This window comes from Bombyx mandarina, chromosome 24 (assembly GCF_030267445.1).
Source record: "Bombyx mandarina strain Sakado chromosome 24, ASM3026744v2".
NCBI classification, from domain to species: Eukaryota; Metazoa; Arthropoda; class Insecta; order Lepidoptera; family Bombycidae; genus Bombyx; species Bombyx mandarina.
In genome coordinates, this window is record NC_143230.1 from 2,247,243 (window position 1) to 2,259,928 (window position 12,686).

The 12,686-nt window shown below is 38.7% G+C and overlaps 2 protein-coding genes across 3 annotated transcripts in view; one reads left to right on the forward strand and one right to left on the reverse strand.

Moving 5' to 3' along the window:
- LOC114248804 (uncharacterized) overlaps positions 1-12,686 on the reverse strand; it is a 110,134-nt gene that overhangs the window by 84,060 nt on the left and 13,388 nt on the right. The window lies entirely within an intron of this gene.
- LOC114248096 (uncharacterized) overlaps positions 1-12,686 on the forward strand; it is a 148,033-nt gene that overhangs the window by 58,656 nt on the left and 76,691 nt on the right. The window contains exon 2 of the mRNA XM_028181220.2: positions 12,262-12,382. The gene's annotated coding sequence lies outside the window, so the exon portion shown is untranslated. The remainder of the gene's footprint in view (positions 1-12,261; positions 12,383-12,686) is intronic.

A 12,686-nucleotide genomic window follows, 5' to 3' on the forward strand; every position in this document is an offset into this window, starting at 1 on the left:
GGATAACAAAGTAAGATTTTTAAAAAAAATGTTATTTGCTCTAGATAGCAATCAATACACTTGACTTCCTTCCTATCATTTATCGAAACAATACTTAGATATAAGACAATTAGATAATTTTATTACTCTTGTTAAGGAGGGTAGGTGCTAATGCTTCGAACGAGAAGAGTACTTAGTGGTAGGCGGTGGCTTGGCTGCGCCCTTGGCATTGCTGTTGTCTATAGAGACCCCTAGTTGGGCACTAAGCTAGTCTGTCTACAAGGACCAAAACAATCGTCATCAGACCACCATGCAGCAGTCAGGTTGTGTGTAACCTTATCTGAGCTCCGCTAATCACGTAATGACAAACGCACCGAGAACTCAATTGACCATAACAACGAATAACAACCAATACGCCGAATCTGCTACCGTTGTAGTGAAGTTCAAACGCAACAATGACCCTTAAGAACATTCTAGACAGAGAGACATCCACAATTACGCAATCGGTGTTAAGTAACGCGCCTACCGAATATACCTCAGCACAGTACTAACTATTAACAAGGTTTGTTAAGATGCTGTGTTCTTTTTGTAACATTGTGCAAGACGTAACTACAATTGCTTAGATAGCGAAAGATCTTATCTAAGTAGCTGCCCGTGTCTGTTTGCACAAGAGCTAGGGTTCAGCGGGAGCTACTAAGACCTCGTATTTTAATCGAATCCGGGAATATCTGTGCGACCAACATAACTGCGGAAAAGTGTTGTGAGAATAGGATTGGCGTGATGGTTTTCATGAAAATAAACTCGGTTCTAGTAACGAGTAATAACTATTGACAAGACATAAAGAATCCAGTGATATTTTCAAGATGATAAGATTACCAAATATGCCTATCAGCTGTCAAGGCTTTATAAACAAGGATTCTACATGACCACGACTGCTCTGTCAAGGTTAACCTACTATTTTTTTATTGTTTAGATGGGTGGACGAGCTCACAGCCCACCTGGTGTTAAGTGGTTACTGGAGCCCATAAACATCTACAACGTAAATGCGCAACCCGTCTTGAGATATAAGTTCTAAGATCTCAGTATAGTTACAACGGTTGCCCCACACTTCAAACCGATACGCATTACTGCTTCACGGCAGAAATAGGCAGGGCAGTGGTACCTACCAGCGCGGACTCACAAGAGGTCCTACCACCAGTAAAGACAATAAGATGATGTTATCATTGGATATATTTTTCTTGCATTACAGTGGTATCCATACTTGTTTACCTTACGAGAACCTACAAATTTTAGCTAAAAACCCACCAAGTCCGCATTAAAGAGGCCAAGGTGGAGAAACGTAAACCAAAGCCTTGGTCACTTTCCGAATGTTTGCCCACGTGCCCTCAGAAACGCCTTTTCGATCGTACGGAATTTTAAATTATGTGATTTTAATGCTGGCACTGTCGTAATCGCGTCACTCTGTCAAATGTGTAAATATTAATGTATGGCCCAATCGTATGCGCGTTAGCGAATTCGCTAATCGTTAATTTACTTGATTATACCGATTTTTTTTAAACCAAACCAAGTAAGATTGATGAATATTAATATTTCAATATAAAATTTAAATCAAGTGTCTTTAAATTTCGAAAAAAAAGGAGGAATTAATGTATTCTTTATAGAATAGAATCTTAATTGATTAAAGATTGAATGGATACATTATTGAGAAATTTAATCGATACGTTTTTTGAACAATAGCTGAACAGATGAGAACAATGATACCATTCTATTATAAAATATGTATTTTGATATAATATGTAAACCTAGGCGGCTAAAGTCTAGTTGCTTCTTTCTAAATATCATCACCACGCCATCGATGAATCATCACGCTTTTCCGGTTTTTTTTTGGCATTTAAGGAAGCATACCTGATGGTAAATAGTCACATCAATAACGAGAACACAGCCGAGCCGCTGGCTAAGTTTATTGTCCTATGTAACTCATAAAATTATTCACGTAAATCAGACTAATTTTATAATTTGGGGGTATACGACAAAAGGAAGATTATTATTATTTACTGTACACTTGCTGAACACTGATTTACGAGGTTATTACAATATAGAACGCGACTGGCTAACTTCGTAATGGCTCCATACATTGCAACCTTACTAGATGCATGATCAGCCAACTTTTTTTTATTGCATAAGTGAGTGGGTTATTATAATGATGATGATGAGGTGGATGTACAAACTCACGGCCCACCTCATGTTAAGTGGTTATCGGAGCCCATAGACTATCCATAGACAAGGTGGGCGGCGACATCTACAACGTAAATGTCGCCACCCACCTTGAGATATGAGTTCTAAGGTCTCAGTATAGTACAACGGCTGCCCCCCTTCAAACCGAAACGCATTACTGCTTCACGGCAGAAATAGGCAGGGCGGTGGTATTTACCCGTGCGGACTCTCAAGAAGTCCTACCACCAGTAAAATATCTTGTTAATCAATCAAATCTATCAAACATCTTGATTTCTATACATACCCGCCACAATAACAAACAAATAAAAAAACCGCTGTAATCTTATGAACCGCAGCGTATTTACGTAAGAATACGTGCTGAGTATTATAATCTTAGTACAAACACGCGTTTAATGTTTTCTTTCCGCATCGCGGAGTCGCTGTCTCGCTACGTAAAAGGTGTTTTGTGCTTGTCTTTGTTAAGCGTTAACGATGCCTATAGCCACCTTGAGACCGAAGACGGCAGACCGGTCTTTGGAGTTGAACGAATAGCCGGGTGTATTGCGGTGCGCACACAAGTAAAAACAAACATACAAAACGCAAAAAAGTTGCTGGTTTTGGTTTATTATTGAAATTATTTATTGCAGAAAAAAATGCTCTGAGGAATTGTTTGAGATTATACCATCGTCTTGTTTTTACCATAGCACCGCCCGCCACCAGAGTAGAGTTCATCCATACTAGCTGGAGCCATTGCGTTCATCCACAGTGCGTTTCCAGAGATATTTCTTGCCACCTACCTTTGGAATGAGCTCTCCCCCACGGTGTTTCCCGAGCGCAATGGTATGTCCTCAAGGGTAGGCACCAGCTTGGCTCTGCCCCTGGCATTGCTAAAGTCCATTAGCAACGGTAACCACTCACTATAAGGTGGGCTGTATGCTAGTCTGCCTACAAGGGTAATAAAAAAAAGGTTATCATCTTGCACTTGATGTGAAGTGTTTAGTGAAACATCACGTCATGAATGTCGCCTTTTTTTATCTCTACTTTCTCGTAATTACTAAAATGATTGGACGAAAACATGAAAAATGTAGCAAGCTTTCATTGAACTAAACATCTCATTACAATGGAACTAGCTTGTTAATATTATTTTAATTATTGTATTAGTTAACATTCCATAGGTAAATGCGATAATTTGCCCCTATTAAAATTCGAACGTAAAAAAAATTCACTATGGCTTCTTTTAAAGTGACACATCTTGGAGTTAATTACAAGCAGCCACGAATACCACTGTAGCGGAAGCTCTCACAGAGCATACTAAAATTTGACAAAAGCCTGAATCGCGCTAATGAAATTTTCAAGATAATTTTGCTCATTCAAGATCCGAACACAAAGCATTCAGTCTGTCAGAGCAATTAAACCTGTTCAGTGGAAGATGTTCCCTTTGTCGTACGCAAAACTGGTGACCGCGGCGCTATTTCGTGATAATGGCAAAACCAGCATGGCTAAACTACCGAGCGCTAAGCACCTTTTCAAAACTCGCTTGACGAAGGACTTCGCGCTCACGGAGTACCGAGAGAGGACCAGTCTAGAACAATCACGTGGACAGCACTAATGATCTTTGGAAAGGCACTCTGAATGGCAGCGGAAGATGAAGTATACCCCCTTAGTAGCACAATGGAAGAAAATAAATTATTGATACATTTTCAATAACTATAGATCCAATACAAAATATGATATAAAAGCCAAAGAGTAACGATGTTCTGGATCCTACGACCTTGGTCAGTACTTCTAACCGAATAAGACCGACGAAAGCGGCCTTTTACTGAAAGCAACGTTAGATATTCTCTAAAATAGTCACTACGTTTTCGTGGTTGGTAGGTGTTCCGCATCGTCATATCGTGATTTCCATTCTAGAAACTTCACGAATGGATCAAGATCCGTCAATCTACATACATTTAAGGGCACAAACATGACTAGGCTGTATTAATAACCCATCAATATGTTACGAACATATCGTGAACTTGACCTCATTGAGTCTATCAGTCATACGTTGAGCTCAATAGACATTAATTATGCATTCAAATCGAGAGTATTAATCGTGAGTTACACGAGCAGGGTTACCGGAAAATTCTAAAAACATTCCTACTTTTATTTCAAACACTAAAACACACATGAAACCAAAAAAATAAAATAATTTTTTTTTTTAAAAAGTAGCCTATGTTCATCAGGGACAATGTCGGCTTCTAATGGAAAAAGAATTTTTCAAATCGGTCCAGTAGTTTCGGAGCCTATTCGAAACAAACAAATCTTTCCTCTTTATAATATTAGTATAGAAGTATAGATATAGATTTCTCCTTTCCACAATCGTATAAAACTTGGCAACTATGTGCACCTCTTATGTTAAAGTGATAAGCTGATCTGTTTATGAAGCAAAACAGTCGGCAAAAGTCGGTATTTAGGGTCAAAGGATTTGTCCATCTTAATGACACACTATTCACAAATTTTATGAGGTTTTTCAAACGGCTGTAGAATAGCTATTCAAGACTTTTTTTATTGCCCTTGTAGGCAGACGAGCATACGGCCCACCTGATGGTGAGTGGTTACCGTCGCTCATAGACTTCAGCAATGCCAGGGGCAGAGCAAAACCGCTGCCTACCGCTTAATACTCTTGACAAGCCTTTTTTGAAGAAGGACATATGTCATAGCGCACGGGATACACCGTGGAGGGGAGCTCATTCCATAGCCGGATGGTACGTGGCAAAAAAGACCTCTGGAAACGCACTGTCGATGAACGCATCAGACTACCCGACGGAGAGAAAAAAAAACTATGTATAGGTCACGTTTAAATCATTAATTTCACCAAAGTACTCATGTCAATTTTAATGATTAAAATTCCGGTTCGCCAACATGTGGTCTGTATTAACCGAACAAATTGACACTAGTTTATACTTATGTCTTATTATAAATTATGGTAACGACTAGTGGGTCGTGTCTGACCTCACACGAAATATATTCTGGGTCAATGCTATGCAAGGAGTTCTCGCTGGTTATCCGAAGGCGTAACCGCTTGCTTTATTTACCCATTGTTTCGTATGTACGACCGTTATTTCTCTGCAGAATTTTCTGGCTACAATACGTTTATATTCGAAATTCTCAGAGTTAAATGAAGTAGAATTATGTATATTTTTGGAACGATGTTCGTTATGGGACGATGCGGAGGGGTGCCCTAACCGGGAAAAAACGTCCGTAACGTAAGATTTTTATTATTTATGTATAGTCTTAGTATGATGGCTATACAGTGTTTAATGTATAGTCTACGTGATGACGGTTATTATTAGTATTCATATAAATAGCTGTTTCTTTGTATATTATTATTAGATGTTATTTATAAATCATTGTGAATAAAATAAAGTTGACAGCTTTGTAAAGTAGTTTTATTAATAAAAAAATCATAATAAAAAATGCATACCCGAATAATTATATTTTTTTTATACCTCAAATAGAACTTAAAATTAATATTTTTATAATAAGGAACCTCGTTCCTATCCGGTGTCCCACGACACCACACATGTTTTTTATTTTTCTAATTTATATTCCACAATTGACTAGGTGGTCTTATATGGAAACAAAAGGCAACACGTGAGAGCAGTTCCGGGGATGAGGCTCTAATTTAACTGCTGCTTACAGATATTCCACATTTCAGAACTGCCCCAATAAGGTTCTGCTTGCGAGCGACGAACATCTCACAACATTGACTCAAAAGGTTATAAGACATCAGGAAGTACCACACACTACATTCCTCAACACGTTATTACATACACGTCGATAAAGTAATTTGTATATCACGTAGAAGGGTAAACGGAGTCACGACTAGACAGTTGATAAAGTGGTTATCAGAGACACCACCAACTTGAAGTCTGCCATTCAATCATCAAATACTAAATTGTCAAAGGAGGAAAAAGAAAAGTCAATCTCTGTTGCACATTGAAATGTATATAGTACTGAAGATATAATCCGAGAGTTGACTCAGGCCAGTGGCTGGTCCTAAAACACCTGCCAAATCCCTGTGCTCCATGATTAGAGGACATACTGCGTTAAGCACAACATAATGTGGGTTGAGAGTCAGAAAAAAAAAGAAATATATAATAGACACTAATAAATTAGCAAGGATTAGGACCAAAATACATCTTGTGCACTCACAGGTCTTTTCAAATCGCTCTCTATGGAGCAGAAACATGGACAATAAAAGCAGCTGACCGAAACAGAGTTGAAGCTTATGAAATGTGGTGTTGGCGCCGCCTATTAAGGATTCCATGGACAGCCCACCGCACGAACATCTCGGTCCTACAACAGCTTAAAATGGAGAACGCTCAACGCCTGTCTAACACCTGCCTGCAACGCATAATGCGCTACTTTGGCCACGTTGCCCGCAGAGGTGTAGATAGCTTGAAACGTCTGATGGTCACTGGAAAAGTAGAAGGAAAACGTCCTAGAGGCCGGAGCCCTAAACGTTGGTCCGACCAGATCTCCGAGCAAAAAAACGGACCACTTACCACACCAGGCAACTGATCGGAACCGATGAAGGCAGGCAGTCGACAAGCTGAAACGGAGTCACGATCCTCAGTAACGAGGGAGCGATGGAGAAGAAATAATAAATTAACATTGGACTATTTCCTTAACAACGCCTGAAAAAAACGGATATAATACTTATGCGTATAGTAAACAAATGCAACATGTTTAATATTTTCCCTTTAAATGATTCTCGTGCATCTTTTGATCATCTGGCAAAAATCACCCTTAGCCCTAAGAACGCTAATTATACGTTTTTAGTGAATTTTTTTTTTCATTATTATTTTGGTCTACAATTGAGCATACTCGTTCATTTAACGATGTGATAGGAATGCTTTTCAGCCGTTTGCACTCTTAGCAGACTGGTGCGTTTCAGAAGACGTCGCCTTTCTTCGCGTACCGCGGTCTTTTTTGAGCACTCGTTGCCGGGACCGTTTAGAGCTGCCTTTATTAGGTCAGTCCATCGTACCGGTGATCTGCCGCGTGACCTTGTACCCTCAATCGTGTCCTGCACCAAAAGGAACTCAACTTTTTTCCCCCTAACTAAGCTTTTATAGCCTTTAGAGGCTATGCCAGCGTAGCCAAGCGAGTAGGTGAGCTCTCGGGGCTCTAACCTGGTGATTTGCTAACACTGACCCTAGCAAGAGCAGTTCTTCGCAGAATCTACCACCGGATCGGAAACGCGACCCACTGAGAAGATCCGGCGATAAATTCAGTGGGCTGTGTCTATGGGTTAGGGCTCTCAACAAGGGATAGAAATAGACACCAGTTTATACAAACCGGAGCGGGCTCACAATACGACAGTAAAACATAACGACACACAAACACCACAGTAACCGGGTTTAATTTTAATTAGTTGTATGACCGTCTATTACAGCTACAGCTTTAACTGTTCGTTCGTAGTGGGGGCAACGACCGCGTATAGTCTAGTTTTAGTTCTTCCATGATGCGCTAATTTTAGAGGAATAAATACTTTGGAACATCTGCGAGAAAACTGGATACTAGATACGTATGAGGTTAGAGGATTCATACGTAGTACGGCTTATGATAAGAAGATACGAAAACGTTATGTATTACTTGATAATTGAAACTAGGAAGGGGGCAGAAAGTTATGAGGATACGACTACCACTGACGTAGCTCAGACATATTCATATTGCGACTATCAGCTAGCTAGCTGATTAGCTATAAGTTATTGCCTAAAAGACCCGATAAATTCATATCGAACCATGCCTTTGTACTGGTATTCGAATCTCACGGGCAGGTATCAATTTTACGAATGAATTCCACGATGAAGGAATAAGATCGGGTTTTAAAAATCATACCCGCAAAAATAATAAATTGCGGTTTTACTTATCGTAGAGCGTCTTGTGAACCCCTACGGGTAGGTTCCACCATCTTATCTATATCTGAAATGGGGCAGTAATGTATAACACTATACAATCAAAACTTTTTTCTCCTACCTTTCCCTTAATTTAATCAATGGTAAGAGATCTCGTGGACGAATCCCCATGCGCTGGACTGATCAGGTGAAAGACCTTACTGAAACCTTACTTAACGAGTGCATACTCCAAGCCTCAGTTCGCAAACTATGAAAAACATCTGTCATGGCTTTAATAAAGAAGAATTCCACATGACCACGATTGCTCTGCCAAGAGCAACCGACTATGATGATGATGATTCGCTGGTAGCCTAAGAGGCTATTCCATATACGCCCGGAAGGGTAGGTGAGCTTACGAGCTCAACGTGAGAGAATTTGCAAGCACTGGACCTAGCAAGAGCAGTGCTTCGCAGAATCTACCACCGGATCGGAATCGAGACCCACTGAGAAGATCCGGCAAGAAACTCAGTGGGCTAAAAATTAGTCCTCATGTCTTAAGGTGGTCGGCGGCTTTCAAGACGTTATCTCTATTAGTTTCAATAAACACTTCACATCAGGCGAGCCGTGAGTCCTTTCATCTGCATATACCTACAAAAAGCAGTTAAATCACACTACTTTTACAGAAAAGCTAACAGGCTTTCGGAAATTATTCACGGCGTCTCACATCCAAAGCGAATTACTATTGATATGCGAAAGGTATCGATTGTATTTGTCAATGAATTTAAATATTTAAACTCAACATTATATTAATCGATCAATTGTTATGATAATTCTTTATAAGTTATGGTGTAATCAAACGAGAGAGAACAATGGGAGGGTATCGCTAAATCATGTGAACCAATGTCGTTATTACGGTGCAAATTATAAGCGAAAGATTTTTTTCTTTTGAAGATATCGCCGTTTTCCGCCTATGAATTGGGTGCGACTGAACCTCGGATTGTACGGGACTCATCCGAGGCAGACTGGAGGCAAAAGCGAAGGAATATTAGTTTTTTTTTTTCCTGCCTAAGCTGATAGCCTTGAGAGGCTATATCAGCGTAACCTTAACCAGTAGGTGAGCTCACGGCGCTCAAACCTGACGAAGTTGCTAACACGAACTCTAGCAAGAGCCGTGCTTTGCAGAATCTACCACCGGATCGGAAACGCGGCCCACTGAGAAGATCCGATGAGAAACTCAGTGGGCTGTGTCTGAGGGTTAATTTACGGTGACCGGTAATATTAGTGTACTTAAACATCAAAGTATCTGGCAAAGTAGCTCTAAATATCCGCAGTGCAAAATCCACTCGTGATTTCAAATGAGTTTCGAATGAAAATGTAATTGCCTCATTTAATTTTTTTGTGTTAAGCTTAGCTTATTAACACATATTTAGCAGAAATTGCTAAAAAATTTTCGAAAAAAGTACTTATAAAAAACTTTAACTTAAAACAAAAATACAAAAATTTTGAGCATAATAATTTTAAATGCTTATTTATAAATGTTATTAATTTATTAAAAACGTTATAAATGTGAGCACTAAGACACATCCTACTTAATACTCCTAGTTAACCAAACGAAAATACTTTAAAGGTTTAAAAGGTTTTAGGTGGGAACACTGTTATACTATACAATCGAATGAATATGAGATATAATAATATTTAGAATACAAAAATTAATGTGGACGTTTTTTTTAGACAGTGAATCATGTAAGCAGATAAGCATGCGTTTAATTTTAAAAGTGTTTTCGTTGTTGACTACGAGATAAATAACTTATCGCTATCACGCTTAAAAATAATGTCAAAATAACAAGAAATTAAACAAAGTCATTTTCTCATCCCTATTTATATACTTAACGGTTTCACGACCGACTTCCACTATGAAGGAGTAACACTGCTATAAGAAAACTGCTAAAATTGCTACACGTTTGCTTGTGACTAATTCGTCTAATAAAAATATGTATAATATTCAATCGAGTTAAGACTGTCCACAAATTATCAGCATCTATCTCGTCGAAAATATCATGTTTGTGGAATATAGGAAAAGCATTTTTTTTTAAGATATACATCTTATAGGAACACAACAAAAGCCTTCAGTTTTGAAGTGAAAACTTCTTTAGAATCGTTGTGATTTCAAACCGGATGCAACGGAAAAAACGACAGGTAAGAGACACAAATACAAAAATGTGTAGGATGAAGCCAGCAAAGAATGAGACAGGAACATACATACTATTTAATACAGCGCCATCTGTGAGATTTTTTAATACTAACGTGTGTATGAAAGCTCTTGTAGTGAATTTTAATTTAGGATTATACGTGAAATTATAATATCAATTCACAGAGGGCGCTACCTTACAATTATTTACTAATGACAAAATTTTACATATACTTAAGACGTTTAGGATAATTGTATTTAAATTTTGGAAGGTTTCACTTCTACCACGTGTGAATTGCACACATTTTTTTTTATATCGCCCGAAATTAAAACCAATTTTAAAACAGCTGAAGCGCGGGGTCATCGGTCGCTTGGGATCGCTTCTAGCTTCTTTTGAGTTGTATTGCCTTTTCACGAAATTTTATTTGACGTCTAAATGTACTCATGGTTCATTTCTTAAATAAATTAGGCCTTTTTTTATTGCCCTTGCAGGCAGACGAGCATACGGCCCACCTAATGGTGAGTGGTTACCGTCGCCCATGGACTTCAGCAATGCCAGGAGCAGAGCCAAGCCGCTGCCTACCGCTAAAATTTATTATAATTTTTTTTTATTTTTTATTTTTTATTGCATAGTTGGGTGGACGAGCTCACAACCCACCTGGTGTTAAGTGGTTACCGGAGCCCATATACATCTACAACGTAAATGCTGCCGCGGGTGGGTAAAAGGTGGGTCCTTGAGATATGAGTTCTAAGGTCTCAATATAGTTACAACGGCTGCCCCACCCTTCAAACTGAAACGCATTACTGCTTCACGGCACAGAAATAGACACCTCCTGCTGTTTTAGTCGTAAGTAAATAGGGAGCGCTGGCTGAGATACGTTTAAAAAGTCCAGTTCAAAACTGTGTGATATGCGCCAACGAACCGTTCCCAGTTTCAAGAAAATTCCATTCGCGATAAACGAGATTTTAGATAAGACTCTGTTATCAGCACGACAGATAAGTCCCCATACGTAAATATGCCTTACCTAGATTTCGTCTCTGGTACGGCAATATGTTAACCCAACGATGAGCCCTATTTACGTCGAGAGCACGTGATATTCCCTCGTGTATCTGTGTGCTTAGTGCGAGTTTTTTAACGTTCTCGATAGCGTAAAAGTTAACTCAAATTTGTATGGCATTGGAACGTTTGCCTACGGTTGCCGCTAGGGGCGCTGTTCCAACTGCATACACAAATTTCAGTTAACTTTCACGGACTAAGCACACTGGTCACGGAAGACGTGCATTATGAAGTTGATGACGGATATCGTTCATAGCTAAATGACCACAGAGCATTATTGGTAAACGCGCCGTGAGAAACACGATCGCCCACACACAGCTTGTCAAATCAAAATCAAAGTTTTTTTTTTCGATAATAGGTCATGTCATTTTACGTTTCATTAATATTGCTTTAATAAAAATGCTTGACTGTGAGATCGACTCTGCGTATAACAAGAAGAAAAAACAAAACAAGAAATACACTCTCGCATTGATGATAATGTTATAATTACAATACAGTCTCAGCTATTATTTTAACTAATTTGTGGGTAATGAATCAATCGACAAAATTACAGCTCATCCCTAATACAACGCAGATAAATAACTAAGATTTTAATGGAATTTTCGATAAAAGCATTTCCAAGTCTTCCGAAGATTTTTTTTTTATTTTTTTTTATTGCTTAGATGGTTGTATGAGCTCACAGCCCACCTGGTGTTAAGTGGTTACTGGAGCCCATAGACATCCACAACGTAAATACGCCACCCACCTTGAAATATAAGTTCTAAGGTCTCAAGTATAGTTACAACGGCTCCCCCACCCTTCAAACCGAAACGCATTACTGCTTCACGGCATAAATAGGCAGGGTAGTGGTACCCACCCGCGCGGACTCACAAGAGGTCCTACCGCCAGTAATAAAATTACTAAAGTAATTAAGTATGTACTAGTTTTGTTTTTAACAGCTCACAGACTTCTACTACTGGACGTAGGCCTCCTTCAAGGTCGCCACAATAACCGGTTCTGGGCAGCTTGCATTCAGCGGATTCCAGCGATCTATAGCAGTTCATCGGTCTACTAGAACTAGTAAGTACTAGTAACAAATAATAAATGGTTTAAAAAAACTAACAAAATACGCTTTTATAGAAAATCCGACTAAAAAAAATAAAAAAAAATTTAATAAATTTGAATGAAAAATAGTGTAAGAAAAAATGATTTTATTGTAAAAAAGGCGTGGGGTGCATGGTATCAGTTGTTATAAATATTTTATGAACAGATATGAGTAGAAAAGCTATTTTGATAATATCCCGAAAAGCACCCCATTTTTTCTTACACTACTTTTAATTCATATTTATTAAAATTTATTTTATATTTTTAGCTGGATTTTGTA